At 44.5% G+C, this 25389-nt stretch overlaps 1 protein-coding gene across 2 annotated transcripts in view; it reads left to right on the top strand.

Moving 5' to 3' along the window:
* The window catches only part of LOC112219659 (extracellular sulfatase Sulf-2-like), an 89309-nt gene that overhangs the window by 40218 nt on the left and 23702 nt on the right, over positions 1-25389 (top strand). The gene's annotated exons all lie outside the window — the stretch shown is intronic.

Here is a 25389-nt window from a genome sequence, read left to right as displayed (position 1 = left end):
GTCTGGATACCATGTCATGTACTATGTGTTAATGCATGGATGATGTCTGGATACCATGTCATGTACTATGTGTTAATACATGGATGATGTCTGGATACCATGTCATGTACTATGTGTTAATGCATGGATGATGTCTGGATACCATGTCATGTACTATGTGTTAATACATGGATGATGTCTGGATACCATGTCATGTACTATGTGTTAATGCATGGATGATGTCTGGATACCATGTCATGTACTATGTGTTAATGCATGGATGATGTCTGGATACCATGTCATGTACTATGTGCTAATGAATGGATGATGTCTGGATACCATGTCATGTACTATGTGTTAATACATGGATGATGTCTGGATACCATGTCATGTACTATGTGTTACAGTTTTTTACATTCGCTAGGATCCATTTCTCAATACTTAGGTCACTTTTTCAAAACTCTCCACACAGTGAGAACAACTCTATGTGGGCTAAACTGTGGATCATTTTTCATTGCTTTGGCACAAATTGCATTCAATGACTACATCTTTAAAATTTCATGAATTATTTTCTCACTCAGACACAACCACCACCAAAACTCTATGTACCTACAGGCAAATTTGCACATATTTACATACTCTTTTCAAACTGTTAAACTTAAGTTCAAAACCTAAAATAACACAAAATTGAATAAGACAGCAATTTGCTACATTTCTACAGTAATACCGTAATTAAATATATTCCAAATCTAAAAAATGAAATACTATCATAACAATTAGACCAACCACAGCTGATTCCCATTGTAGCTGAACACTTACCCAGGTGTTAGTCTTTCAATTTCATCACCATCTATACAAAAGAGGACATTTTAGGAATAATGCTTTACTGTAATGTAAACATGGACCCAGCCAGAGAAAGAGAAGTGGCTGACAGAGGAGTGGCTGGGAGAGGGAGAAGAGTACATATGTGTGGTGGAAGAAGACTGAGAGGAAGATCAAGAGCTGTAGTCTCAGATGAGATTAAGGCCACTATAATTGATTATGTATTAAATTATGGTCTATCAATGAGAGAGGCTGGTCTGAGTGTGCAGACAAATCTGCAACGCTCAACAGTGGCATCTATTGTGAGAAATTTCCAGCAAAACAACAAGTAAGATGTACATTCTGCAAGGGCATCTGACTGAACGGCACATTACAGAAGTAAATTGAGCAAAGCCTCCAAACCCACTTGTGTGTAATTGTTTTTGTATTTCTGCTTAGGACCCAGCGGTTACCTCCCACAGGCGGGAGAGGTAGGATTTTCACTGCTGTGCAGGAAACTGCAATCGTTGACATGGTCATCAGAAACAATGACATAAACCTCACAGAGATTCGGGAAACAGAGTGTTGGCAGACAACATTACATTTGGAAATATTCACAATGTAAGCGTAACAACTATTTCTAGAGTCCTGAAACAACAACAAGTCAGGATGAAGCAGTTGTACACTGTCCCCTTTGAGAGGAACTCAAGCAACTTAGAAACCAATATGTCCAGGTAAGATGACTATAAAATACAGAACTGGTTTTGAACAAAACCAAACAGGGCAGAGGCACACCATGGCATGTTTTTAGGTATAATGTAAACGACCGTGATAGCCTAACTCTTCTGTTGCCTTGTGGATTTATTTTAGAGAGTCATGGAGATTGAAGCCAGGCAAACACCACACATATTCAACTTTGCGGATGGGGCTGGTTTCAACTTAGCCAAAATACGGCGGCAAGGAAGGAATGTGATTTGGAAAAGAGCCACAGTGGATGTCCCGGGCCAGAGTGAGGCCCACATCACAATGTGTGCAGCAATATCCTCTGATGGATTGCTGTTACACAAACCATACAACACCGAGCCATACAACACCGAGCGTCTCATTTCATTCCTGGGTGACCTATATGGGAGAGTTGTGTCAGGTGAGGAAAGGGTTGCAGTCAGGTGAAATTGGCCTACATTTGTAATTGTATGGGACAATGTGGAATTATAAACCAGTCACAGAGTGGTTTACAGCCCATCCCAGGATGATGTCACGTTTCCCCCCACCTTACTCTCCTCTCCTCAACCCCATAGAATAATTATTTTCCTCATGGAGGTGGAAGGTTTATGACCACCATCCACATGATCAAATGTCCCTCCTGGATGCAATGAATGCTGGATGCCTGGACATATCTGCAGAAGATTGCCAGGGATGGACCTGGCAAGCCAAATGATTCTTTCCTATGTGTATTGCACAAGATGACATAAGATGTGATGTGCCAAATGCAGAAGACAGGGTTGACAGGCATTGCTACTGTATCTGTATCGGTAGATGGTGTACACACAAATTATTGTATTTTGGAATCAGTCAATGCCAAAAAATGACAAAACATATTGAAGCATATTGCATCATCTGATTCATTTCTATAATATATACTGCTGTCACGCCCTGGTCAAAGTATTTTGTGTTTATTTTTATGTATTTGGTCAGGCCAGGGTGTGGCATGGGGTTTTTGTAATTGTGGTGTGTTTGTCTTGGGGTTTTGGTGGTGGTATTGGGATTTTAGCTTAGTGGGTTGTCTAGCAAGGTCTATGGCTGTCTGGAGTGGTTCTCAATCAGAGGCAGGTGCTTATCGTTGTCTCTGATTGGGAACCATATTTAGGCAGCCATATTCTTTGAGTTTGTCGTGGGTGATTGTCCTTAGTGTCCTATGTGTACTCGTTATTAGTTTGCACCAGATAGGCTGTTTCGGTTTCGTTTATTGTTTTTTGTAAGTTCGTGTTTATTTGTTATATTAAACATGGATCGCAATCGACACGCTGCAGTTTGGTCCGACTCTCCTTCATCACCACTAGAAAACCGTTACAGAATCACCCACCACAAACGGACCAAGCGGCGTGTCAACAGGCAGGAGCAGCCGAAAAAGGAGTTGCACCACCTGGAGTTATGGACATGGGAGGAGGAATTGGACGGTAAAGGACCCTGGAATGAGCCTGAGATTATTGTCGCCCAAAGCCGAGCTGGAGGCAGCAAAAGCAGAGAGGCGGCATTATGAGGAGCTAGCACGGCAGAGCGGATGGAAGCCCGAGAGTCAGCCCCAAAAATTTCTTGGGGGCTTACAGGGAGTATGGCTATGCCAGGTAGGAGACCTGCGCAAACTCCCTGTGCTTACCGGGGGCTGGAGAGACCGGGCAGGCACCGTGTTATGCTATGGAGCGCACGGTGTCTCCAGTGCGGGTGCACAGCCCGGTTCGGTATATTCCAGCTCCGCGTATCGGCCGGGCTAGATTGAGCTGTCGAGCCAAATGCCATGAAGCCGGCTCTACGCATCTGGTCCCCAGTGCGTCTCCTTGGGCCGGCTTACATGGCACCAGCCTTGCGCTCGGTGTCTCCGGTTCGCCTGCATTTCGCCGCACTGGCAGGGCAACCGAGCATTCAACCAGGTAAGGTTGGGCAGGCTCGGTGCTCAAGAGCCCCAGTGCGCCTGCACGGTCCGGTCTATCCAGTACCACCTCCACACCCCAGCCCTCCGGTAGCAGCTCCCCGCACCAGGCTTCCTGTGCGTGTCCTCGATCCAGTACCACCAGTTCCAGCACCACGCACCAGGCCTTCAGTGTGCCTCGCCTGTTCAGCGCAGCCAGCGCTTTTCTCCTCTCCTGCGCTGCTGGAGTCTCCCGCCTGTTTAGCGCAGCCAGAGCCTTCCTCCTCTACAGCGCTGCCGGAGCCTCCCGCCTGTTCAGCGCAGCCAGAGCCTTTCTCCTCTACAGCGCTGCCGGAGTCTCCCGCCTGTTTAGCGCAGCCAGAGCCTTCCTCCGACACAGCGCTGCAGGAGTCTCCCGCCTGTTCAGCGCAGCCAGAGCTGCCAGTCTGCATGAAGCAGTCAGAGCTGTCAGTCTGCATGGAGCAGCCAGAGCTGTCAGTCTGCATGAAGCAGCCAGTCTACATGGAGCAGCCAGAGCTGTCAGTCTACATGAAGCAGCCCGAGCTGCCAGTCTGCATGAAGCAGCCAGTCTACATGGAGCAGCCAGAGCTGTCAGTCCGCATGGAGCAGCCATAGCTGTCAGTCCGCATGGAGCAGCCAGAGCTGTCAGTCTGCATGGAGCAGCCAGAGCTGTCAGTCCGCATGGAGCAGCCAGAGCTGTCAGTCTACATGAAGCAGCCCGAGCTGCCAGTCTGCATGAAGCAGCCAGTCTACATAGAGCAGCCAGAGCTGCCAGTCTGCATGAAGCAGCCAGAGCTGTCAGTCTGCATGGAGCAGTCAGAGCTGTCAGTCTGCATGGAGGAGCCAGAGCTGTCAGTCTACATGAAGCAGCCCGAGCTGCCAGTCTGCATGAAGCAGTCAGTCTACATGGAGCAGCCAGAGCTGTCAGTCCGCATGGAGCAGCCAGAGCTGTCAGTCTACATGAAGCAGTGAGCTGTCAGTCTGCATGAAGCAGCCAGTCTACATGGAGCAGCCAGAGCTGTCAGTCTGCATGAAGCAGCCAGAGCTGTCAGTCTGCATGGAGCAGCCAGTCTGCATGGAGCAGCCAGTCTGCACGGAGCTGTCAGTCTGCACGGAGCTGTCAGTCTGCACGGAGCTGTCAGTCTGTAAGGAGCTGCCAGTCTGCAAGGAGCTGCCAGTCTGCAAGGAGCTGCCAGTCAGCACGGAGCCGCCAGAGCGGTCAGTCTGTAAGAAGCCGCCAGAGCTGTCAGCCTATATGGAGCAGCTAGTGCCGCCAGTCTGCCCAGCGCCGCCAGTGCCCCCAGTCTGCCCAGCATCGCCAGTCTGCCCAGCATCGCCATCAGTCTGCCCAGCATCGCCAGTCTGCCCAGCATCGCCAGTCTGCCCAGCATCGCCAGTCTGCCCAGCATCGCCAGTCTGCCCAGCACCGCCAGTCTGCCCAGCGTCGTCAGTCTGCCCATCAGTCTCAGTCTGCCCAGCACCGCCAGTCTGCCCAGCACCGCCAGTCTGCCCAGCGCCGCCAGTCTGCCCGGCGCCGCCAGTCTGCCCGGGCGCCGCCAGTCTGCCCGGGCGCCGCCGGTCTGCCCAGCATCGCCAGTCTGCCAGACTCTTCCAGATCTGCCAGTCAGCCAGACTCTTCCAGATCTGCCAGTCAGCCAGACTCTTCCAGATCTGCCAGTCAACCAGACTCTTCCAGATCTGCCAGTCAACCAGACTCTTCCAGATCAACCAGACTCTTCCAGATCTGCCAGTCAACCAGACTCTTCCAGATCTGCCAGTCAACCAGACTCTTCCAGATCTGCCAGTCAGCCAGGATCTGCCAGTCAGCCAGGATCTGCTGAAACCACCAGCCAGCCAGGAGCAATCTACCTGCCTGAGCTTCCTCTCACTCCTGAGCTTCCTCTCACTCCTGAGCTTCCTCTCACTCCTGAGCTTTCTCTCACTCCTGAGCTTTCTCTCACTCCTGAGCTTTCTCTCACTCCCGAGCTTCCCCTCAGTCCCGAGCTGCCTCTCCCGAGCTGTCCTTCAGTCCCGATCTGTTCCTCAGTCCAGTGGGGTTCTGGGTGAGGACTACTAGCCATGGTCGGCGGCGAGGGTGGACTATCCAGGGACGAAGGGAGAGGGGACTAAGACATTAAAAGTGGGGTCCACGTCCCGCGCCGGAGCCGCCACCATGGACAGACGCCCACCCGGACCCTCCCTATTGTTTTGAGGTTTCGGGAGTCCGCACCTTAGGGGGGTTCTGTCACGCCCTGGTCAAAGTATTTGTGTTTATTTTTATGTATTTGGTCAGGCCAGGGTGTGGCATGGGGTTTTTGTAATTGTGGTGTGTTTGTCTTGGGGTTTTGGTGGTGGTATTGGGATTGTAGCTTAGTGGGTTGTCTAGCAAGGTCTATGGCTGTCTGGAGTGGTTCTCAATCAGAGGCAGGTGCTTATCGTTGTCTCTGATTGGGAATCATATTTAGGCAGCCATATTCTTTGAGTTTGTCGTGGGTGATTGTCCTTAGTGTCCTATGTTAGTTTGCACCAGATAGGCTGTTTCGGCGTTTATTGTTTTTTGTAAGTTCGTGTTTATTTGTTATATTAAACATCTGACACGCTGCAGTTTTCGACTCTCCTTCATCACCACTAGAAAACCGTTACAACTGCAGTGAATTCTAAACTGTAGAGAGGTGTCATTCTTGTTTTGTAAAGACATTTGACAAAAGAAAACATTGTGTAATGCTACCTGTTGTTAATGTTTTTTAGGTCATTGTTTCATGAGTGACAAAGTGTGCTTGTTGGGTGATAACCTTTGCTAGTGTTATGGAACGATGAGTTGATTTGAGACATATATGAAGTGTTTTGGTAGTTTTAGTGCATTTTTTATGTGAAATTAACTGCTGTGCCATGTTGAAAGTTGGTTAGGAGAACTGTGTGAAAAGTGACCTAAGTATTGAGAAATGGGTCCTAGCGATTGCAAAAAAAACTGTAATGCATGGATGTGTAAGTGGAGAATAGATTATGAATAGCAATCGCTACAACTATATAGTATTATTGTGAAAAGGGGGATTCCAGTTATATACAGTATTCACCATCCCAATCTCTACCCCTCCCCCAACACACACCAATCATCCTCCAAACATACTCTCTCCCCTCTAACATAGAGGCATGTCATTGCAGAATTTGCATCTGAATACCAACTTTTGTTGGTAAATTCAAGGGTCCTTGGAGAGCTGGCACATTCTGTCCAATGGGAACAACGTCACACACTCTCAAAGCCTTGTCAGGCTCAAATATAACCAAAGGAATCTAGTTGATAGTGTTGCCAACCACCTGCATTCATTTATTTAAATATATATATATATATATTTCACCTTTATTTAACCAGGTAGACTAGTTGAGAACAAGTTCTCATTTACAACTTCAACCTGGCCAAGACAAAGCAAAGCAGTGCAACACAAACAACAACACAAATGGAATAAACAAACATACAGTCAATAATACAATAGAAAAGTCTATATACAGTATGTGCAAATGAGGTAGGATATGGGAGGTAAGGCAATAAATAGGCCATAGTGGCGAAATAATTACAATATAGCAATTACACACTGTAGTGAAAGATGTGCAGAAGATGAATGTGCAAGTAGAGATACTGGGGTGCAAAGGAGCAAAATAAATAAACAAAATAAATAACAGTATGGGGATGAGGTAGTTGGATGGGCTGGAATATGTGTTTCACGTTCTTACTGTAGGTGTTTCATTCGTTTTGTGTGATGTGGATGAGTGTAGAAATTGAGTGTCACGAATGTGAAATGGATAGGGAATTGTTCTGTTTAATTTGACTCTCTCTCTCTCTCTCTCAATTAAATTCTCTCTCTCTCAATTTAGTTAAATTCAAAGGGATTTATTGGCATGGGAAACATCTGTTTACATTGCCAAATCACGTGAAATAGATAATAAACAGAAGTAAAATAAATAATCAAAATTAACAGTAAACATTACACTCACAAAAGTTTCAGAGGAATAGAGACATTCCGAATGTCATATTATGGCTATGTACAGTGTTATACCAATGCACTGTTCTGGCCGGAGGGGGAGAGACTCGTCGAACAGACAGAACATCAGAACCTGGAGAAGATTATCTCTCTTTCTTTCCCTTTCTCTCTTTCTCACACTTTTGCTCTCTTTCCCTCTCTCTCCATCTCTTTCACGCTCTCTCCCTCTCCCTTTCCCAGTTGGAACATTGGTTGAGCCAGACTCAGTCTGGTTTATGCTTCTGGGCTCTTCCATATTTCATTGGCGTTATGAGTCAGGGAGCTGATTAAAATATGAGAAATGTACGGATGGAATCATTCATCCTTCTTTAATATGTAATACCAGTTTGGTTCTCTGCATTTTCTCATATTCTCAATTTTTTCACCCACTCTTCCTGGGGCATTGCTTGCATGCATGAGATGGTGCTCATTGAACAACCAAACATATTTTATTCATGAGAAAACTGCATTAACTCCACTGCTAAATATTTTGGAGATTTATATTATGTATTGATGTTTTTGTTCTACTTGCTAAAATGTGTCTGTCTCTCTCTCCTCTGAGGAAAGCGTTTGGCCCCTACACTCACCTCTGTTTTACCACAACAGCCTATAGTGTGGCACAGCTCTGTTGTCATGACATTTATAATTCATTTTTATCCATGGAAGATACAGCCATCATTGACATTTAATCCAATGGTGAAGTAGAGTGTTCAACATTCAAATTTCCAATGGTCACTTTACATGAGGAGGATTTCAGTGTATAACAGATTCCTGTGCAGCACTTTTAACCAAGATACAGACCGCATTGATATACCTTTGGATAATGGTTATTGATCGTCAATCAGGTTTACAAAAATATGCTGTGTTCGCTCTCTTTCCCTCTTTGTCTCTCTCACTCTCTTTCTTTCTCTCTCTCTCTTTCTCTCTCTTTCTCTCTCACTCTCTCTCTTTCTCTCTCTTTCTCTTACTCTCTCTTACTCCTCTCTCTCTCTCTCTCTCTCTTTCTCTCTCTCACTCTCTCTCTCTCACTGTTCTACTCAGATTCACATTTACTCATGTTGTGGTTTGTGCTTCTTTTGACAGTTTTTCTCAATTTCTCAAACACAATTTCTGAAACCTTGCTCCATTTCCTGAAAACATTAAACACAAAACCTCATCTTCAAGCACTATTTACATAACCTCTGACTCCTCCTCAAAACAGTTATACCTGTGTTCAAAATCAAACACTGCTCTCAAATCATAAACAAAGTGATCAAAATGCTATAGACTCTCAAGCAGTCAGTAAACAATACACCGAAAAGTAGAAAACACATTGTTCAAAACATACAATTCTCAGGGAGAAGTACATTTTTAATCTAAAATAATATTCATATTTTTCCGTCATTGTCTTTTGATGAACGAAAACATAATCTATCATAGTAGCTCAAAATTGATCAGAAATTACTACTCTGCTTTGCTCTTTGCAATTTTGTTTTTTTGCTCTTCCTCCTCCTTGTACCCCTATTTTTACAGTACTGTACCCTGCATCTCACAAACTTGTCCTTTGTCTCTGTGATATTGTAATTCTTGTTCGTTGTTGATATGAACCTGCAACCAGTCAAAGTCTATTGAGCAGTCAGTACTGGTAATAAATGGAAAGCACAATGTTCAGGGCCATACAATTTGTCCATTGTACAGTATACAGCCTACAATGCACTGTACTACAGTATCCATTCTCAGACTTTCTCCTTCCCACCTTCAACAACCTGTTTGCTCTCTGAACTGGCTTATATTGGTTGAGTCGCATAATTTCAAACAGGTTAAATCATTTTTGAGTGGTTGTGTTCAATCAATGACATGTGTTCTCTATTTGTATTTGATTTTTGCCACTTGTGTTTACCAGTATGGATGACATGTGCATTAGAGTGCAGAATGTGTTTTGAGAATGAGAATGTGTTTAGAGTTTTGCTGAAAAGTCTAAGTGAGATCTGCAAATTGTGTTTGACCATGTGAAATGGTTTAAGGTATTGACAACAGACTGCATAATTAGCTAAATGAGTCCAGGCAACTGAGAACTTTGTTCAGCCAATGGGTTTTAGTGTTTTAGCAATTGAGAAAAACTGTAAATAGAAAACTTCTGCTATGATTCTGTCTCATTCAGCAGCATCAGCACTGTGGTAGGGCCTTTCATTTGTGTAAAAGAACTGATCTGAGCAATATTCTGCCTTCAACATTCTGCATTTTGTATCAGCATGGTTTAAATTTAAATAATCAGTATTTACACAAAAGCACTGTGTGAATATTCCTATGTATGTATTATGAAAAACCTACCATTACTCAACTCACTGCATTTACGCTAAAGGGAATGTTTATGTTGACACGCATTCAGTAGACAAACATACTGTATGGCTCTTGTTTATTTAGGAGTTGTTATTTCTGCTGGTTTTTGTGTAGCAGTGCTAACTGTTTTGAGTAATTGTAATTGCCCATATACAGTACCAGTCCAAAGTTTGGACACACCTACTCATTAAAGGGTTTTTCTTTATTTTCACTATTTTCTAAATTGCAGAATAATAGTGAATATATCAAAACTACTTTGCACACTCTTGACATCCTCTCAACTAGCTTCATGAGGAATGCATTTCAATTAACAGGTGTGCTTGTGAAAAGTTCATTTGTGGAATTTCTTCCCTTCTTAATGCATTTGAGCCAATCAGTTGTGTTGTGACAAGGTAGGGGTGGTATACAGTGGCTCCCGAGTGGCTCAGCGGTCTAAGGCACTGCATCTCAGTGTTTGAGGCGTCACTACAGACATCCTGGTTTGAATCCAGGCTGTATCACAACCGGACGTAGTTGGGAGTCCCATAGGATGGCGCACAATTGGCCCAGCATCATCTGTGTTTGGCCGGTGTAGGCTGTCATTGTAAATAATAATTTGTTCTGAACTGACTTGCCTAGTTAAATAAAGGGTAAATACAGAATATAGCCCTATTTGGTAAAAGACTAAGTCCATATTATGGGAAGAACAGCTCAAATAAGTTAAGAGAAACTACAGTCCATCATTACTTTAAGACATGAAGGTCAGCCAATGAGGAAAAGGTCAAGAACTTTGAAAGTTTCTTCAAGTGCAGTCGCAAAAACCATCAAGCGCTATGATGAAACTGGCTCACATAAGGACCGTCACAGGAAAGGAAGACCCAGAGTTACCTCTGTTGCAGAGGATAAGTTCATTAGAGTTAGCAGCCTCAGAAATTGCAGCCCAAAAAAGTGCTTCACAGAGTTCAAGTAACAGACACATCTCAACATCAACATCAACATCAGGCCTTCACAAGGTAAAATTGCTGCAAAGAACCACCACTAAAGGACACCAATAAGAAGATGATACTTGCCTGGGCCAAGAAACATGAGCAATGGACATTAGACCAGTGGAAGTCTGTCCTTCAGTCTGATAAGTCTGATTTTGAAATGTTTGGTTCCAACCACCGTGTCTTTGTGAGACGCAGAGTAGGTAAACGGATGATCTCCACATGTGTGGTTCCCACCATGAAGCATAGAGGAGGAGGTGTGATGGTGTGTGGGTGCTTTTCTGTTGACACTGTCAGTGATTTATTTTGAATTCAAGGCACACTTAACAAGCATGGCTACCACAGCATTCTGCAGCGATACGCCATCCAATCTGGTTTGCGCTTAGTGGGACTATCATTTGTTTTTCAACAGGACAATGACCCAACACACCTCCAGGCTGTGTAAGGGCTATTTGACCAAGAAGGAGAGTGATGGAGTGCTGGATCAGATGACCTGGCCTCTGCAGTCATCCGACCTCAACCCAATTGAGATGGTTTGGGATGAGTTGGACCGCAGAGTGAAGGAAAAGCAGCCAACAAGTGTTCAGTACATGTGGGAATTCCTTCAAGACTGTTTAAAAAGCATTCCAGGTGAAGCTGGTTGAGCGAATGCCAAGAGTCTGCAAAGCTGTCATCATGTCAAAGGGTGGCTACTTTGAAGAATCTCAAATATAACATCTCAAACCCAATTTTTTTTGTTACTACATGATTCCATATCTGTTATTTCATAGTTTAGATGATAGCACTATTATTATACAATGTAAAAAAAACAAAATAAAGAAAAACCCTTGAATGAGTAGGTGTGTCCAAAATCTTACTGGTACTGTATGTTAGATTTTTGTTTCCATGTATTTTTTGAGCTACACACCATGTGTTAGAATGAGAGACAGAGAGAGAGAGGAAAAGCACAAACAAAAACGTTTGTGAATTTGAATGCTCATGAATGTGTCCATGTAACTGATAAAATGCATTAAATCCAATCTGACTTCCTATCAGGGTAACCCTGAGGTCTCAAGAGAATAACACTGGACAGTTTTCACTGTTTTTCCTCGTCTATATGATCACATTTACATGTTATCTATCGATGTATCAAGGCAGCGTGTAAAATTTTGCTGGACATTTCTTGCAAACCGTGCAAATATAGAGTTTGCATCCCTGACGTGAGAACCCAGTGTTGCTTTGATCATCTTTTTAACACATACTGAAGAGGAGCAAAAATGGTTAGACCATTACAGTTTTTTTCAACTGTTTACACAAGTTTTCAAAACTGTCTCCTTTTTTCAAAACTCTACACACAATTCCCAAAACTGAACACACAAAATGCAAAATGCCTCACTTCTCCTTCAAAATGTAACACTGCATTCAAAATGCCATAAACACATGTCAGAATGAAGCATTTGCATCAAATGGCAAACACTGCTTTCATAATAGTACATTTTTGGATATACCATGTAAACACTGTTGTTCTAAATCTAAAGCTCTTTGGTCTTTCATAGGCTTATATCTACATTTCAATACAATGTTCTACAGTGAAAGGAATCTGCTTAGAGGGGTAACAAGTACACTGTTAACACCAATGCAATGTAGAACCAGAAAATATTTATTAGGCCAAACATTACTGTTGTATAAAGTAGCATACAACAAAACCATAAACATATGTAAACCAAAAGTATATTCATTAGAATACAGTAAAGAACACAATTGTGTGTGTGGGGTCCCGGGGGGGCAGTCCAGGAATTGGTAGGGGTAGACAGTCACCAGTGCTAAGCTACGCTTCATCTCTTCTCCGGCCTGGGTCTGGCCACAATACTTCGTCCACATCACAAGATACGTTTTCTCTTGCCAAACATCGAGGGAAGTATCTCCTAGCATGGCGTATCCAACCTTGGACAGAGGCAACCTCTATGTCCCCACATGGAGGGAAGTATAGCATGGCAACAACCTGGACAGAGGCAACCTCTATGTCCCCACATGCGTCCTCCATTGCCTGGAGAAGCGGCATGCGGGCATAGGGTTGGAGATCATACACTTTCCAGTGCCAGGCTGAGAAGAATTCCTCTATGGGATTTAGAAAAGGTGAATATGGGGGTAGGAACAAAACTACAAATTGTGGATGGGTGGCAAACCAGTTTTGGACCATAACAGCCCGGTGAAAACTAACATTGTCCCATAAAACCACAAATCTAGCAGGCTCCTGATCTGGATCAGGGACAAGCATTGTGTAATTTGCATCCAGAAAAGTGAGCATATGGCCGGTGTTGTACGGACCCAGTGTGGCATTGTGATGGAGGACTCCGTTTTGAGTGATGGCAGCACACATAGTTATATTACCCCCACGCTGTCCAGGGACATTGGTAATTGCCCTCTGTCCTATTACATTTCTTCTGTGGCGCCTGGTTTTGGTGAGGTTGAAACCAACCTCATCCACATAAATTCATGGCGAATTACATGGGCATCCAGCTCCAATACTCTCTGTAACAGATAAAAGGATATACAGATGAGTAAATATGGTATGTCTGAAGTACTGGAAGTAGTGTTGCATACAAACGTCTACAAAGTCATGTCGCATATTCTTGACTCTTTCAGGGTTTCTCTCAAATGGCACCTTGTAAAGTTGTTTCATCGTCACTCGGTGTCGTTGGAGGATGCGTTGTATGGTCGACAGTCTTACAGCATTGATGTAGTTAAATATGGTATCATTATTCAAGATATGCTCTCTTATCTCTCGAATCCTAATTGCATTGTTGGCCAAAAGCATATTTATAATTGCAGTCTCTTGTACATCTGTAAACAAGTGTCCTCGTCCTCCATGATGTCTTTGCCTTTCCACTTTGGACAGAATTCAAACACAGTATGTGTTCGGCATAGGAACTGTAAACAAAGTACAAAAAAATGTAGTACAGCATGATAACCAACCTCATTCATTCAATGCAGTGCAGTAAATGGATGGCTTAGAGTTACAAATGTTTATGCAATACTATGCAGTCATACGTATTTTACAGTACATTACTGTAATGCTAAAATAGTCATTAGATAGTTGCATACCTGTTCTCATTTCTGAAGGTTCGAATTATGGACGCCACTGTAAATCGACTCAAGTTGGTCAAACCGTGGTTGAACAAGTGTTGCCTTAATCTCATCAGAGGTGGCTCTCCTTCCTTCTCTTCTTTGCCCTCGTCCTCTTCTTCCTCTTCCTCTCCCTCCTACTCCTCTTGCTCTCTGTCCATTGTTGGCATTGTTCATAACAGGTAATCTGACCTTTGACCTATTTATAGGCCTATACTACAGTAAAGCAGTGATTGGTTAGTGATCAGTTAAGCTATTAGTGTTTGCACATGTGAGGAGTGTGTGTGTGACCTGGTGAATAATTGTAGCATTTTGGTTGTGTTTGGAAAAGGAAAGCAAGTCACTTCCTGTTAGATTTTTGTGTTTTAGGTAGAGAATTGTGTGTAGTGTTTTGAAAAAAGTGTCAAAGGCTGAGAAATAGCTTATGGTTTTGGATATTTGGTGTGTAGTTTAGCACTTTGAGTGACAGGTTTCAAAAATAGTGTGACATGAAAAGACTTTGTGTGTAAGCAGTTGGACAAAAATTGTAATGCTGCTGCTGCAGTATTTCATACAGCACAAACACTCACAATGGAAAGGAGTGAACCATCTATTCCTTTATATATTGACAAAGTCCTGGCTGGCAGCAGTGTTGGCCAGGCATTTCTGGTGTTTGGCGACAGAGCTGTTTAATGAAGTTTTTGTATAGTGTTCCTTGTTGTTGTCTTAGTTTTCACCACATGCCAGCGATGCGAGGAAAAGGGGGGAATGGAGAGGGGTACGGGAGGGGTAAAAAGAGGAAGAGAGAAGCAGAGGAGAATGTAAAACAGCAGAGCCCCCCCAGGTCAGAACCTCATCCATTCTCCAGAGAGAGAACAAAGCCCTGAGAAAGAGAGGCAGAAAGAGAGGAGCAGGAATTAAAGCAGACAGCTGTGTGTGCTGTGTGTGTGTGTGTGTGTGTGTGTGTGTGTGTGTGTGTGTGTGTGTGTGTGTGTGTGTGTGTGTGTGTGTGTGTGTGTGTGTGTGTGTGTGTGTGTGTGTGTGTGTGTGCGTGTGTGTGCGTGCTTGGGTGTAGTTATGCATGGGTGCAAATTATGTGTGTGGGTCCATACTTGCATGCTAAGAGGGTGTGGTGAATGCGCATAATATGTGTGTGTGAGAGCTTGAGTGTTAGTATGGAGAGGGGATAAGTGTGTTATGGAATCAGGAGGTACACCGCCTGAAGGACCTGCTTGGATACTGGTACATTTTGGCACATAGAGGTCTGTGCTCCATGAGGATATCCCTGGGCATCAACATTATGATAAGGTAGGGGGATGGCAGAAACAGGTAGCCACCCCTCCTCTGGAATAGTAACATAACCAACTGACTTAGTTAGTTTAGTACTTTCTTGAGATTGATGGAAGTGGTGAAATAGTGTTATTAATAGCCCACATTCTAAGCCTTTGATTGATTTGAATTGTAAGTTATTTAGTTTTAATGTGAAGTGTGTGTCCCCGTGATGCATGCGTGTGTGTGTATGTGTGCGACCGTTCATGTGTGTTAGTGAGTGCATGCATGCATGCGTGTCTGTGCTCTATTGTCCCCCTATTCAAAAGCATCCCAGTGAGGTTGATATTGTTGAGTGTGTTGCCACGCAGCAGAGGGAGGCTGGGGTTGTGTGTTGTTTTGTGTTCATACAGGTTCCATGCTGGGGGACATGCTCTCCCTGTAGACCCACACAACACTGAGCAAACACAGGCCATTATAATAGACGGAAACCTGTCAACGCGCTCAGTCAGTTGGTTAATTGTTTTTGTGAAGAGGCCTTGTGATGCTCTTTTACATTTGACCAGTGAGCCTGGACTCATAGACAGTGTTATGGCATTGCAGCAATGTCATAGTAAATGCTAATTCTCAAAGCTGTGAGAAGAAACACCACAACACCTTTCTATTCAGCAAGGTCTTTGCTTCAAACTGTGAATTGAAAACAAGGTCATGTCAGTCTGTTAGGAACAATTTCAGCAAGAACATTTCACTTCTTTTACAGTTTTTTCCAACTGCTTACACACAAAATCTTTTCATGTCACACTATTTTTGAAACCTCTCACTTAAAGTGCAAAACTACACACCAAATATCCAAAACCATAAGCTATTTCTCAGCCTTTGACTCAGTTGTCATTTGCATAAAACGCTTTTTTCAAAACACTACACACAATTCTCTACCTAAAACACAAAAATCTAACAGGAAGGGACTTGCTTTCCTTTTCCAAACACAACCAATCAAAATGCTACACTTATTCACCAGGTCACACACACTCCTCACATGTGCAAACACTAATAGCTTAACTGATCACTAACCAATCACTGCTTTACTGTAGTATAGGCCTATAAATATGTCAAAGGTCAGATTACCTGTTTTGAACAATGGATGCCAACAATGGACAGAGAGCAAGAGGAGTAGGAGGGAGAGGAAGAGGACGAGGGCAAAGAAGAGAAGGAAGGAGAGGCATCTCTAATGAGATTAGGGCAAAATGTGTTGATCATGTGATCAACCACGGTTTGACCATGAGAGAGGCTGGACTGAGTCCAGCCCAATTTGAGTCGATTTACAGTGGCGTCCATAATTCGAACCTTCAGAAATGAGAACAGGTATGCAACTATCTAATGACTATTTTAGCATTACAGTAATGTACTGTAAAATACGTATGACTTCATAGTATTGCATAAACATTTGTAACTCTCAGCCATCCATTTACTGCACTGCATTGAATGAATAAGGTTGGTTATCATGCTGTACTACATTTTTTTGTACATTGTTTACAGTTCCTATGCGGAACACATACTGTGTTTGAATTCTGTACAGAGTGGAAAGGCAAAGACATCATGGAGGATGAGGATGCTTGTCTTCAGATGTACAAGAGACTGCAATTATAAATATGGTCTATGTGGGGACACAGAGGTTGCCTCTGTCCAAGGTTGGATACGCCATGCTAGGAGATGTTTGGCAAGAGAAAACCTATCTTGTGATGTGGATGAAGTATCGTGGCCAGACTCAGGCCGGAGAAGAGATGAAGCGTAGCTTAGCACTGGTGACTGCCCCCCTACCAATTCCTGGACTGTCCCCCGGGACCCCACATACACAATTGTGTTCTTTACTGTATTCTAAAGAATATACTTTTGGTTCACATATGTTTATGGTTTTGTTGTATGCTACTGTATACAACAGTAATGTTTGGCCTAATAAATATTTTCTGTTTCTACATTGCATTGGTGTTTACAGTGTACTTGTTACCCCTCTCAGCCGATTACTTTCACTGTAGAACATTGTATTGAAATGTAGATATAAGCCTATGAAAGACCAAAGAGCTTTAGATTTAGAACAACAGTGTTTACATGGTATATCCAAAAATGTAGTATTATGAAAGCACTGTTTGCCATTTGATGCAAATGCTTCATTCTGACGTGTTTATGGCATTTTGAATGCAGTGTTACATTTTGAAGGAGATGTGAGGCATTTTGCATTTTGTGTGTTCAGTTTTGGGAATTGTGTGTAGAGTTTTGAAAAAAAGGAGACAGTTTTGAAAACTTGTGTAAACAGTTGAAAAAAACTGTAAATGTATTTGTGAACATTATTTCACATTTTGTTGTGTTACAGCCTGAATTCAACGAATTCACCCGTCTGCACACAATACGACATAGGGAAAACATGTTTGCATCCGATTTCCTTTGATCATCCTTGAGATGTCACTATATGATTGGAGTCCACCTGTGGCCAAATCAATTGTTTGGACATGATTTAGAAAGAAACACGCCTGTCTATATAAGGTCCCACAGCTGACTGTGCTTGTCAGAGCTGAAACTATACCATGAAGTCCAAGGAACTCTCTGTAGATCTCTGAGATATAATTGTGATTAGGCATATTATCTGGGGAAGGGTAGAAAACCATTTCCAAGAGCACAGTGGTCTCCATCATTGGGAAATCGAAAAAATATGGAACCACCTCAGACTCTGCCTAGAGCTGTCTGTCCGATCAAACTGAGCAACCAGACAAGAAGGGCCGTGGTCAGGGAGGTGAATAACCCAATGATCACTCTGACAGAACTACAGAGTTCCTTGGCTGAGATGGGAGAACCTGCCAGAAGGACAACCGTCTCTGTAACACCTCACCAATCTGTCGTTTATGGGAGAGTGGCCAGAAGGAAGCCACTCCTGAGAAAAGGGCACATGGCAGTTTAACAGTACTGCTTTCGTTCCTCTTCTCTCCCCAACCTGGGGGTCAATGTAAATTGTCCGGTGACAATTTAATGGCTAATGGCTTGGGGGAAGAAGCTGTTGAGGAGCCTTTTGGACCTAGACTTGGCGCTCTGGTACCGCTTGCTGTGCGGTAGCAGAGAAAACAGTCTATAACTTGGGTAACTGGAGTCTCTGACAATTGTATGGGCTTTCCTCTGACACTGCCTATTATATAGGTCCTGGATGGCAGGAAGCTTGGCCCCAGTGATATACTGGGCCGCTCGGATTACCCTCTGTAGCGCCTCACGGTCAGATGCCGAGCAGTTGCCATAACAGGCAGTGATGCAACTGGTCAGGATGCTCTCGATGGTGCAGCTGTAGAACCTTTTGAGGATCTGGGGGCCCATGCAAAATCTTTTCAGTCTCCTGAGGGGGGAAAGGTTTTGTCGTGCCCTCTTCACAACTGTCTTGGTATGTTTGGACCATGATAGTTCGTTGGTAATGTAGACACCAAGGAACTTGACACTCTCGACCCGCTCCACTACAGCCCAGTCGATGTTAATGGGGGCGTGTTTGGCCCGCATTTTCATGTAGTCCACGATCAGCTCCTTTGTCTTGCTCACATTGAGGGAGAGGTTGTTGTCCTGGCACCCCACTGCCAGTTCTCTGACTTCCTCCATATAGGCCGTCTCATCGTTGTCAGTGATCAGGCCTACACCCGTTTTGTCGTCAGCAAACTTAATGATGGTGTTGGAGTCGTGTTTGGCCATGAAGTCGTGGGTGAACATGGAATACAGGACGGGACTAAATACACACACCTGAGGGGCCCCAGTGTTAAGGATCAGCGTGGCAGACGTGTTGTTGCCTACTCTTACCACCCGGGGGCAGCCCGTCAGGAAGTCCAGGATCCAGTTGCAGAGGGAGGTGTTTAATCCCAGAGTCTTTAGCTTAGTGATGAGCTTCGTGGGCACTATGGTGTTGAAAGCTGAGCTGTAGTCGATGAACAGCATTCTCACATAGGTGTTCCTTTTGTCCAGGTGAGAAAGGGCGGTGTGGAGTGTGATTGAGATTGCGTCATCTGTGGATCTGTGGCCTTTTAAAGCACTTCATGGTTATTCACATTTGATTTTATTTCACCTTTATTTAACCAGGTAGGCAAGTTGAGAACAAGTTCTCATTTACAATTGCGACCTGGCCATGGCTACTCACATGAGTGCCACGGGGCGGTCATCATTTAGGCAGGTTACCTTCGCTTCCTTGGGCACAGGGACTATTGTTGTCTGCTTGAAACAAGTAGGTATTACAGACTCGGTCAGGGAGAGGTTGAAAATATCAGTGGAGACACTTGACAGTTGGTCCGCGCATGCTTTCAGTCTACGTCCTGGTAATCCATCTGGCCCAGCGGCTTTGTGAATGTTGGCCTGTTTGAAGGTTTTGTTCACATCGGCTACCGAGAACGTTATCACACAGTCATCCAGAACAGCTGGTGCTCTCATGCATACTTCAGTGTTGCTTGCCACGAAGCGAGCATAAAATGCATTTTGCTCATCTGGTAGGCTTGCGGCACTGGGAAGCTTGCGTCTGTGTTTCCCTTTGTAGTCCGTAATAGTTTTCATGCCCTGCCATATCCAACGAGTGTCAGAGCCGGTGTAGTAGGATTCAATCTTAATCTTGTATTGAGGCTTTTCTTGTTTGATGGTTCGTCTGAAGGCATAGCGGGATTTCTTACAAGAGTCCGGATTAGTCTCCCACTCCTTGAAAGCGGCAGCTCTAGCCTTTAGTTCGATGAGGATGTTGCCTGTAATCCATGGCTTCTGGTTGGGATATGTACGTACAGTCACTGTGGGGACAATGTCATCGATGCACTTATTGATGAAGCCGATGACTGAGATGGTGTATTCCTCAATGCCATTGGATGAATGCCGGAACATATTCCAGTCTGTGCTAGCAAAACAGTCCTGTAGTGTAGCATCCGTGTCATCTGACCACTTCCGTATTGAGCGAGTCACTGGTACTTCCTGCTTTAGTTTTTGAATGTAAGCAGGAATCAGGTGGATAGAATTATGGTCAGATTTGCCAAATGGAGGGCAGGGGAGAGCTTTGTATGCATCTCTGTGTGTGGAGTAAAGGTGGTCTAGGATTTTTTCCCCCTGGTTGCACATGTGACATGCTGGTAAAAATGTTGTAAAACTGATTTAAGTTTGCCTGCATTAAAGTCTACGACCACTAGGAGCGCCGCTTCTGGGTGAGCATTTTCTTGTTTGCTTATGGACTTATAGAGTTGGTTGAGAGCGATCTTAGTGCCGGCTTCGCTTTGTGGTGGTAAATAGATGGTTACGAATAATACAGATGAGAAAGAAGTCTCTTGGTAGATAGTGTTGTCGACAGTTTATCATAAGGTACTCTACCTCAGGCGAGCAATACCTCGAGCAATACTTCTTTAATACTAGACAGCTAGACACCAGCTGTTATTGACAAAAAGACACACACCCCCACCCCTCGTCTTACCAGAGGTAGCGTCTCTGTTCTGCAGGTGTATGGAAAATCCCGCCAGCTCTATATTGTCCGTTTCTTTATTCAGCCTTATGTCTCGGTGAAACATAAGATGTAACAGATTTTATTGTCCCGTTGGTAGGATAATCTTAATAGTAGGTCATCAATTTTATTTTCTACTGATTGCACGTTAGGAAGGGAAATGGAAGCCATTGAGAGTTTATTCGCTCGCCTCCGGATTCTCAGAAGGATCCCCGATCTGCGTCCCCTTTTCCGGTTTCTTTTCTTCATGCAAAATGCGTGGATCTGGGCCTGTTCCAGTGAAAGCAGGATATCCTTCTCGTCGGACTCGTTAAAGGAAAAAGTTTCTTTCTGTCCGCGGTGAGTAATCATTTTTCTGATGTCCAGAAGTTATTTTCGGTCATAAGAGACGGTAGCAGAAACATTATGTACACGTTAAGTAAAAAATTAAGTTACACAAAATGCAGAAAAAAATAGAAAATTGCACAATTACCTAGATGACCCACCCTAGTAACACCCCGATTGGTTGGGAGAATGTAAAACGTCAGCCATGTTCTTTGGCGCCATCTTTTACTTGTCCTGAAGCCACTCATACGTTGTCTTGGCAGTGTGTGCAGGGTCCTGTTGGAAATTTTACCTTTGCTCCAGTCTGAGGTCCTGAGCGCTTTGGAGCAGGTTTTCATCAATTATCTTCCATCATCTTTGCCTCGATCCTGACTAGTCTCCCAGTCCCTGCCGCTCAAAAACATCCCCACAGCATGATGCTGCCACCACCATGCATCCCCGTAGGGATGGTGCCAGGTTTCCTCCAGACGTGACACTTGACATTCATGCCAAAGAGTTCAATCTTGGTTTCATCAGACCAGAGAATCTTATTTCTCATGGTCTGAGAGTCCTTTAGGCAAACTGCGGGCTGTCATGTGCCTTTTACTGAGGAGTGGCTTCCGCCTGGCCACTCTACCATAATGGCCTAATTAGTGGAGTGCTGCAGAGATGGCTGTACTTGTAAAATGTTCTCCTATCTCCACAGAGGAACTCTGGAGCTCTCGCAGAGTGACCATCGGGTACTTGGTCACCTCCCTGACCAAGGCCCTTCTCCCCCAATTGCTCAGTTTTGCCAGGTGGCCAGCTCTAGGAAGAGTCTTGGTGGTTCCAAATTTCTTCCGTTTAAGAATGATGGAGGCCACTGGGTTCTTGGGGACCTTCAATGTTGCAGAAATGTTTTGGTACCCTTCCCCAGATCTGTGCCTTGACACAATCTTGTCTCTGAATTCTACAGACAATTCCTTTGACCTCATGGCTTGGTTTTTGCTGTGACATGTCAACTGTGGGCCCTTATATAGACAAGTGTGTGCCTTTCTAAATCATGTCCAGTCGAATTTGCCACAGGAGGACTCCAATTAAGTTTTAGAAACATCTCAAGGATGACCACTGGAAACAGGATGCACCTGAGCTCAACTTCGAGTCTCCCAGCAAAAGGTCTGAATACTTACGTCAATAAGGTATTTCAGTTTTTTACTTATAATACATTTTAGAATAAGGCTGTAACGTAAAAAAAATGTGGAGAAAGTCAAGGGGTCTGAATACTTCCCACATTTTTTTTTTTGTTTTTTTGTTTGTTATTTATTTCACCTTTATTTAACCAGGTAGGCTAGTTGAGAACAAGTTCTCATTTGCAACTGCGACCTGGCCAAGATAAAGCATAGCAGTGTGAACAGACAACACAGAGTTACACATGGAGTAAACAATTAACAAGTCAATAACACAGTAGAAAAAAGGGGGAGTCTATATACATTGTGTGCAAAAGGCATGAGGAGATAGGTGAATAATTACAATTTTGCAGATTAACACTGGAGTGATAGATGGTCATGTACAGGTAGAGATATTGGTGTGCAAAAGAGCAGAAAAGTAAATAAATAAAAACAGTATGGGGATGAGGTAGGTAAAAATGGGTGGGCTATTTACCGATAGACTATGTACAGCTGCAGCGATCGGTTAGCTGCTCAGATAGCAGATGTTTGAAGTTGGTGAGGGAGATAAAAGTCTCCAACTTCAGCGATTTTTGCAATTTTTGCAATTTGTTTATCTCTCCACAAAACCCTCAACCCTTATGGAGTAGGGGAAACAACTAGTTCAAGTTTTCAGATTGATTGATGCCACCGATTGAAATGTCACTAGCGCGCACACCTCTAACAAGCTAGCCATTTCCCACCCGTTACAACAGCACACCTTGGAGTTTGCAAAAAGGCATGTAAAAGACTCTGAGAGCAGAAGGCAAAAGATTCTTTGGTCTTATTATTTTTGGCCTGAATGCAAAGCGCTATGTCTGGAGAAAACCATACACAGCTCTTCACCCATCTAACACTATCCCTACCGTGAAGCATGGAGGTGACAACATCATGCTATGGGGATGCTTTACAACGGCAGGGACTTGGAGACTGGTAAGGATAGGCACCGACAGAGATGGCCGCCTCGCTTCGCGTTCCTAGGAAACTATGCAGTTTTTTGTTTTTTACGTGTTATTTCTTACACTAGTACCCCAGGTCATCTTAGGTTTCATTACATACAGCCGAGAAGAACTACTGAATATAAGATCAGCGTCAACTCACCATCAGTACGACCAAGAATATGTTTTCCGCGATGCGGATCCTGTGTTCTGCCTTACAAACAGGACAACGGAGTGGATCCCATGCAGCGACCCGAAAAAACGACTCAGGAAAAGAGGGAGCGGTCTTCTGGTCAGACTCCGGAGACGGGCACATCGTGCACCTCTCCCTAGCATTCTTTCGTCAATGTCCAGTCTCTTGACAACAAGGTTGATGAAATCCGAGCAAGGGTAGCATTCCAGAGGGACATCAGAGACTGCAACGTTCTCTGCTTCACGGAAACATGGCTAACTGGAGACGCAATCCGAAGCGGTGCAGCCAGCGGGTTTCTCCACGCATCGCGCCGACAGAAACAAACATCTTTCTGGTAAGAAGAGGGGCGGGGGCGTATGCCTTATGACTAACGTGACATGGTGTGATGAAAGAAACATACAGGAACTCAAATCCTTCTGTTCACCTGATTTAGAATTCCTCACAATCAAATGTAGACCGCATTATCTACCAAGAGAATTCTCTTCGATTATAATCACAGCCGTATATATCCCCCCAAGCAGACACATCGATGGCTCTGAACGAACTTTATTTAACTCTCTGCAAACTGGAAACGATTTATCCAGAGGCTGCATTCATTGTAGCTGGGGATTTTAACAAGGCTAATCTGAAAACAAGACTCCCTAAATTTTATCAGCATATCGATTGCGCAACCAGGGGTGGAAAGACCTTGGATCATTGTTACTCTAACTTCCGCGACGCATATAAGGCCCTGCCCCGCCCCCCTTTCGGAAAAGCTGACCACGACTCCATTTTGTTGATCCCTGCCTACAGACAGAACAAGAAGCTCCCACGCTGAGGTCTGTCCAACGCTGGTCCGACCAAGCTGACTCCACACTCCAAGACTGCTTCCATCACGTGGACTGGGAGATGTTTCGTATTGCGTCAGACAACAACATTGACGAATACGCTGATTCGGTGTGCGAGTTCATTAGAACGTGCGTTGAAGATGTCGTTCCCATAGCAACGATTAAAACATTCCCTAACCAGAAACCTTGGATTGATGGCAGCATTCGTGTGAAACTGAAGGCACGAACCACTGCTTTTAATCAGGGCAAGGTGTCTGGTAACATGGCTGAATACAAACAGTGCAGCTATTCCCTCCGCAAGGCTATCAAACAAGCTAAGCGCCAGTACAGAGACAAAGTAGAATCTCAATTCAACGACTCAGACACAAGAGGCATGTGGCAGGGTCTACAGTCAATCACGGACTACAGGAAGAAACCCAGCCCAGTCACGGACCAGGATGTCTTGCTCCCAGGCAGACTAAATAACTTTTTGCCCGCTTTGAGGACAATACAGTGCCACTGACACGGCCTGCAACGAAAACATGCGGTCTCTCCTTCACTGCAGCCGAAGTGAGTAAGACATTTAAACGTGTTAACCCTCGCAAGGCTGCAGGCCCAGACGGCATCCCCAGCCGCGCCCTCAGAGCATGCGCAGACCAGCTGGCCGGTGTGTTTACGGACATATTCAATCAATCCCTATACCAGTCTGCTGTTCCCACATGCTTCAAGAGGGCCACCATTGTTCCTGTTCCCAAGAAAGCTAAGGTAACTGAGCTAAACGACTACCGCCCGTAGCACTCACATCCGTCATCATGAAGTGCTTTGAGAGACTAGTCAAGGACCATATCACCTCCACCCTACCTGACACCCTAGACCCACTCCAATTTGTTTACCGCCCAAATAGGTCCACAGACGATGCAATCTCAACCACACTGCACACTGCCCTAACCCACCTGGACAAGAGGAATACCTATGTGAGAATGCTGTTCATCGACTACAGCTCGGCATTCAACACAATAGTACCCTCCAAGCTCGTCATCAAGCTCGAGACCCTGGGTCTCGACCCCCGCCCTGTGCAACTGGGTTCTGGACTTCCTGACGGGCCGCCCCCAGGTGGTGAGGGTAGGCAACAACATCTCCTCCCCGCTGATCCTCAACACTGGGGCCCCACAAGGGTGCGTTCTGAGCCCTCTCCTGTACTCCCTGTTCACCCACGACTGCGTGGCCATGCACGCCTCCAACTCAATCATCAAGTTTGCGGACGACACAACAGTGGTAGGCTTGATTACCAACAACGACGAGACGGCCTACAGGGAGGAGGTGAGGGCCCTCGGAGTGTGGTGTCAGGAAAATAACCTCACACTCAACGTCAACAAAACTAAGGAGAAGATTGTGGACTTCAG

This window comes from Oncorhynchus tshawytscha, linkage group LG02 (assembly GCF_018296145.1).
Source record: "Oncorhynchus tshawytscha isolate Ot180627B linkage group LG02, Otsh_v2.0, whole genome shotgun sequence".
NCBI lineage: Eukaryota > Metazoa > Chordata > Actinopteri > Salmoniformes > Salmonidae > Oncorhynchus > Oncorhynchus tshawytscha.
Note: the sequence above shows the minus strand (reverse complement) of the source record. Positions and strands in the feature narration are given on the sequence as shown.